Raw genomic sequence first — 7,448 nt, 5'->3', positions numbered from 1 at the left:
CCTATGTCTTGCCCTCTTGTTGAGATAGCTGACAGCAGTGTTGCCAATGTGTGGGATACAGGGATTTTTAAGCGAAAATCATTGATTTGGTGGGATTTTTGGCCTGAATATTTGAAAAAGCACTATTTCCAGAAATTCATAAACCGAAAATATCAGACTTCTATTTCTCTAACGCTATAAAAATTATTAGTAATTTTTATTTAATTTTTTTCCCGCGCTGGCCTACGAAACTTGAAAATATTTATCATGTTTTCCGCTGAGTTTTGGGAGGGGGCGTGGCTAAAAACGTGTAGGGGGTTTGGCTGGAAATTTTGGAACTGGACTGTGGGATTTTCGCTCGTCAAACAATGGCAACACTGGCTGACAGCGGTTTTCAAAAAGTAACGGTTAGGTCGTGGTAATATCAGTCTTTGCCAGAAATTGCCATGCAGATAAAATTATCAACACAACAAATAAGTAAGAAGAATTTCATAATAATTAAGTAATATTTATAATAATGAAATTATTAAAGATGAGTAAATATATGTATTGTATTTTTCATATAAACAAATGGCGGGATTTTTTAACATTAGGTACTTTTGTTTTTTTTGGTTTGTTATTTGTTTTTTTGGTTTGTTATTTGTCAAGGATTACAGTAATGCAAAAAGTTTAAACAGCAAGTTATAATTTAAAAAGATATGATCAATGTAAAATTGCTACTTTCTAGCAATTTATACAACGGAAAATACGACATATTTCGAGATTTATGTACGTGTTGGATGAGGTAGGACTGATGACGAGGACGATTCTTTAAATTCCTAGATTTTAATACCTTTTGGATAAAGTAGGACTGATGACTAAAATGAAAAAGGCTGAAATGCAAAACAGTACTAACTTTTAAGGGTTGGGAATTTTTCCCGTATTTCAACGCATTTTAGCCTTTTATTAACCAGACTATGTCATATTATATGTCTTCTGTGTGATGTTGACTTATACAACGTCGAATGTATTCTAAGTATTGGCCTCCCCAACTTAAAAACTGATTTGCGAGAAAATTTGATATTTAACGCGGGGAAGACGGTCGTTCGACTTCATTTCAAGAAAGATGTCAGAGAGTGACAGTTATTTCCGTTACTATAAGTCTCAAAATGGGGACGAGTGTTTGCCGGCCCCGTTTACCAGAGAGGGCGTGGTTTGGGTGGAATATTTAAGAAATTAATGAGATGTATTACACCGATGATAATACCTTTACGCAGCGAAGCGCTAGGTCTCGGAAAGCGTATGTTCGGTGATTTGGAATCCGGTGTAGATCCGCAATTGGCTATCCGCAACAATTTACGATTAGCCGGAAGCAATTTGTTACATAAAGCCGCTGACAGAATGAGTAAGCCCCAGTCAGGCAGTGGAACTCGTAAGAGACGCGCGCCTCCTAGACAACGGAAAAAGAAAACGAAAAAATCTAGGACGAAAGACGATTTTTTGGGATAAGAAACAATGGCGCTTCGAGAAGGCATGCTAAGTTCGTTAGACTTGTTCGAACGACCCGTGTTAAATACCAACATATTAGCTACAACCGAAATACGATATCTACCCACGAACAACTTAACCGACAATGGACCTCTCGAATTTTTTATTCCGGCATCTGATGACTTATACATTGATTTATCCAAAACTATGCTCAAACTAAAAATGAAACTCGTGCATTTCGATGGTACAGACGTACCAGCCACTGAAGTGAAAGTCGGGGTCACGAATAATCTTATTGGAACTCTTTTTTCGCAAATCGACGCTTATCTGGGCGACACGTCTGTACAATCTACAAATAATCTTTCGGCGTATAACGCGTACTTGGCGAAATTGCTGAATTTTGGTGAAGACGCTAAGAAAACGCTACTGGAGAATGGAATGTATTATATGAACTTAACCTGTAACCCGCAAGACATGTGGGAACCTGCTTTTAACAATGATCGTAACGGAATGCTGAAGAGATGCGCGCGAACGAAAGAATCGACCACGTTTGAGTTAATGGGCCATTTACCCCTCGATATTTGCCACATGAATAAGTTTATTGTCAATCAACTACCCGTAAGATTCCGCTTAGTAAGAAGCCCTCGTTTAACTTGTATAATAGCTTCAGAGCAGGGAAAAGATTATAAGCTAATTTTAGAACAGGCGTATTTATACGTTACTAAAGTCAAGGTGGCTCCGCAGATAAGTTAAGCCCACGCTAGGATGTTAGAAAGCGGAATACCAACGATTTATCCCATTACGCAAACAATTATGAAAAGTTTTTCTATCGCTCAGGGTCTGAAAAACATAAATCGCGATAACGTAATACTCGGGAGAATACCAAAAAGGGCAGTTGTAGTTTTTGTCAAAGAAGAAGCTTTCAACGGGTCATTGACCACAAATAGCTTGCAATTTGAACATTTAAATATCACCGACTTATCTTTGTCAGTCGGACCGGATAGATACCCTCCTGACGGCTTTCAAATGGATTATGTAAATTCAAATTACTGTTTACCTTACCAGGCTTTATTCGAGTCAATGGGCATAGCTTCCGAAGATAGGGGTAATTATCTAAATTTTGCGAATTTTAAGGAGGGGTACACGGTCTTTACTTTCGATATGTCGGCGGACCAGAATGCCTCGGCTGATCATACGAGTATTCCTCGACAGGGGTCTTTACGTTTAGATGTTCAATTGAAAGACCCCCTACCGACTAATGTCGTGTGTATAATGTACTTTGAATTTGATAACGAGATTTTAATTACCCGGGACAGAAAGGTGATATATAGTATCGAATAAAATGAGCCACCCTGTTTTCTATTCGATTAGTTCGACGCGAGCTTTTGTTTGAGAATGACACGCCCCCATTTTAATTAACCGTCAAGGACATAGAAGATATGTCAATTTTAGCGTAAAAGTGTGGAAGAATCTCTGGAACTATGAACAAGAAATTGAAAGATTTTTCAAAACCACTACCGAAGCTATACGTTTTCATAGCTGGTTGTCGGATAATGTCAAGTTGGAAGGATTCTTCTGTCAGCGTGGAAGAATTATTGATATTCGCGGCTATATTCGCGGGTCTAATTCAAATTACGACGTTGTGTATTCCTCCGCCAACGGGGTCGCCCTCGATAAAGAAGCCTAGGACCGTTTGAAGATTATCCGTACGAGTCTCGATAAAGAAATAACTGACCGAAAAGACGCTTTTGAAGGAATGAAAATGTCTATTTTAGACGAATTAAAAAGTGTATTATTTACGTTAACCGAGGCATGCCCAAACCTGCCCTGCCATAATCAATTGGCCCATCACATTAGTTGCAAACCGATCGCGTCACATTTCTGCGAAAGACTCGAAAAAAGTGTCAAGATGGCGATACCCCTTATGAACTATGACAAAGTAATTAAGGCGTTTTACGTCAACTTTCCCGACTATAAACTTGGGGGTAGAAAATTTATATCATGCAAAATGAATCTGCAATTTTATCAGAGCTGATGAATTAAAATTTTCCATTAATATGTATAAAAATGTAAACTTTGCTGGTCTTTCATTTAATAATGTTGCACACTTTGAACTGTTAAGACATGAATATAGAATCTATTTATTTTGACCCAGAAAATCCCGGAAGTCTGGGAGGACTAAAACGTTTATCCGAACAATTACCCTCTATTTCCAAGAAAAAAATTAAAGATTGGGCACTGACCCAAGACGCCTATACGTTGCACAAAGATAGAAAATTTAATTTTCCTAGAAATAGGACTTATGTCACGAGCTTGAACGAAGAACACCAGGCTGATTTAATCGAGTTAAACGAATTAAAAATTATTAATTAATTTAATTATATTCTTACTAATATCGATATTCTGTCCCGATATTTATTCGCTATTCCCGTGAAAACTAAGAGAGCGAGCGATATATTAGCTGCTTTCAAAAAAATCCACAAACAACGTAAGCCTTTGAAAATTAATACTGATCAAGGTTCTGAATTTTTTAATTTTAAAGTGCAACGCTATTTCAAGGACCAGGGGATTAAGCATTTCGTTTGTTACGGCGATAAAAAAGCAGCGTATGCGAGAGAGTGAATAGGACGCTTAAAAATAAAATTTACAGATTTCTTACCAAAAGTCGGGGAAAAAAATTTATAAATGAACTACCAAAAATTGTAAAGTCCTATAACGACAGCGTTCATCGCACGACGGGATTTAGACCTAGCGAAGTTACCTTAGCCAATGAGCATCTTGTTTGGCAAAAATTATTTGGAAAGAAAGTGAAAAGAGAGGAACCGAAATTCAAGATTGGCGATCACGTGCGCCTGTCAAAAACCAGCAAAGTATTACGTAAGGGATTTAGAGGATATTGGGGTAAAGAGGTTTTTACCATATCGAAGGTGATAAATAAACCCCGCCCACTCTACCATATCAAGGACAAGAATAAAGAGAAAATATTGGGGTCATTTTACCCCGAAGAAATTCAAAGGGTTTTGCCATGAATACTTTTCAATTGGACGCCTTTTTAAAATGCGACCCGAGAACCAAACCTTTTTTTCTGGGCACATTTTCCAAAGATACTTTACCTCGAGATTGTCCGAAAAAAAGCCCTTTTGTTTGGTGGCCAATGTACAAGACTCATCCATGCCGGGAAGCCATTGGATAGGAATCTTCGTCAGTGCTAAAAATAGGAAAGAACAACGCGTGGGAGATTTTTTTTGTTCTTTCGGTCAACATTTTGATGTCTACGGTTTTAAATTGGATCATTTAGCTCAGAAATGGTTTTATAATAAAAATATAATTCAAGATATGAACCAAGAAACTTGTAGTTTGCACGTTGCTTCGTTTCTGTTAAATAGGTCTGCTGGATTAAGCTTTAAGAAAATTTTAAAAATGTATAATAATGAAATATATATGAACGAAGCAATTTCGCTATTGGCATTGTGTGTACATTTATTTAATCACGAAAACAGATTTTGTAATCAATAGTGTTTAATAAACATGGTTTTACAAAAAACATTAATTTTCCCATTCATTAATTTCCCAATCATTAATTTCACGATCTTTAGAACACGCCCGGCGTCTTTCTTTGCGACCTTGGCGGGTTGGCAATTCCTTTCTTGTCAAGAACGGTCCTACGAAAGGCAAGGAAACAGGTTCGGTCGTATTACGAAGGGTGGATTCCGAGGGCTTATAGCTGCTGTCTTTGAAAGTTGGCGTGCTATATTCATCGAGACTCGTTTCGCTTCGAGATTTACGTAGCTCAGCTCGAGCGGGCGAAGTGAAAACGTTGCTAGCGCCGTTCTTCCATTTCCCTTTTTGGTAGCCTGGAGTACTCGCAAAGTCAGGCTTGAATGGAATATTTCGTGACGTCACGAGATGTGGTGGGGCTGCAATTAAAGTTTTATGGGCGTAATCGGGCGATTTAGATTCGTCCAACCCCGAAATTCCAGAGACACTGCCATGGTGTAGAAATTCCAGGATTTATCGGTGATGCTGGGAGGGGGCTGTTAATAGCCATTTCCAGTTGGTGGAGAGGTTGCTGTACGGCTCTTTGCACCTGTTGTACGGGCGGCGCGGCGAACAGTTGATGGAACTGATTTGGCGTTTGGGAGGCGAAAAAACACTTGGCGAGGCGAACGGCGGGTTACCGAATGAAACGTTAGGTACAGCGGGAGGCTGGTAGATCGCACCGTTTGCTAACTGTATCGGCGCTAACGTACTCGAAGAAGGAGGTAAAGGGGGCGGTTTTATTTGAACGGCTGGAGCGCCGTCGTAGTCTTTAATTCTGCGATACCGCGCCAACATTGCCAGATATTCTCGTAGTTTTTCTTCTTCACTACCGTCTCGAACGGATTTGTTAAGAATACTATTCATGTGTACTTGTATTAAATTTAGCAATTTTTCGGTATCGGATAAATAGCTATCAGCGGGTAGCAAGACAAATTTCTTCATCGCGCCGGATTAATTATACGACCCAAGATTGGCGGGATGAGCGAATCGAGAATCGCTCCCCAAAAACCGCCCGTTTGCGAGACTAGAATTCTTCGTCGATAACGATCACTGAGATCTCTTTGACCTAGTTTTCTAATAGATTTTTTATATCGTTGTAATTGCCGTCGTTTATTCTCGCCAACGGGTAAAGCTCCGCGGCAAATATTATGACAGATATTCGCGATTGAGCCAACCTGATCTCGCGTGGCGTTCTTAAGTAAAAATCGTCTTTGATTTGGGGAAGCCTTTTTCAATAAAGTTAGATACGGGCGGCTTTCTATAATTGACCTCGGCAAAGGCATTTTACAGAATGACGTAAAATTCGAATAAACACTTTGTTATATATTCTGATTATTACAATAATGTACATTTTCCTCTACCAAAAATGATAAATACATAAAATAAAAAAAATTAATTTTCGGTAAATACTAGCATCGGTCCTTCTTCCATGAGGCATTGCGTTCTAACTTTTAGAAATTCGGGAGTTTTTTGTTGTAGGTCAACAACCACGTTAGAATAGGGCTTATCCGACGTTACGTAATTATAAACGTTGCTCAGAAAATTAGGGTTATGCGGAAAAATCTGACGACTTAAATGTTTTATTTGTGATGGATCACGGGTCTTCGGAACAGGACTATAAATGAGGCGTTAAGCGAAATGTCGCGAGAAAATCTGCCCTGACCAAAGACGTTCTGGCATAAGAATACAATACTCAGATTCAGATGATGCGAACACACGCGAAAAAGTTCGGATACCAGCACGTTGTCTAAGCATTCGCTCGAAAGGTCGTCTAGCACCAAGAGATTGTTTTGTCTTTTGTCAAATAAATCTTCGGGTTTTTCGCTAAAGAGCCCTTTATGGAATTCAATTTCGGGGGCGAGGGTTTTTAATTCGTCAAATTGATCGTTCCAAAGATTGTAGCAATATAAAATTTTTTGGGGTGGATTGTCGAACATTAAATTTTTATTTTTCAGGAGATTAAACGTCCAGTGACTTTTTCCCGACTTACTGGGGCCAGCCAAAAGAAAGGTACACTCTGTTCAAAAAGTCTTTGCCCGTGGGAGATTTCGAACATTTTCGCCCGTCATTTCTTGTATAGTTGCATCAAGTCGAAGCGGACATCGGTAATAGACGAATAAAATGTTTAGCTACAAATTGGCCAAAATCAATTTCTGGATAGACTTATAATTTGGCCTATTTTGGCCTAAAAGAAGGGTGTGTCAACTTTTTTATTTTTGATCTCAGGTAATTTTAAACCCGATTTTCGTGATCTCCGGGGTTGATTTATATTTAGAAAGTGTTGGAATTATTCAAATCGACGCATTGGTTCAAAAGATATCCACCAAAGAAGTTTTCACAGAAATTGAGAAATATCTAAACATCTCACCAAGCCATTTAAAATAATAAATGTTGACGGGTTTTGTCGTAATCTATAGTTCCTAGAAGTAATCTTTTTTGCTTAATTCTAAATATGTAACAAA

Source organism: Leiobunum rupestre, chromosome 7, assembly GCF_980474605.1.
Source record: "Leiobunum rupestre chromosome 7, qqLeiRupe1.1.hap1, whole genome shotgun sequence".
In the NCBI taxonomy this organism is placed as follows: Eukaryota; Metazoa; Arthropoda; class Arachnida; order Opiliones; family Sclerosomatidae; genus Leiobunum; species Leiobunum rupestre.
The sequence above is the reverse complement of the archived record's forward strand: the minus strand, read 5'-3'. Positions refer to the sequence as shown.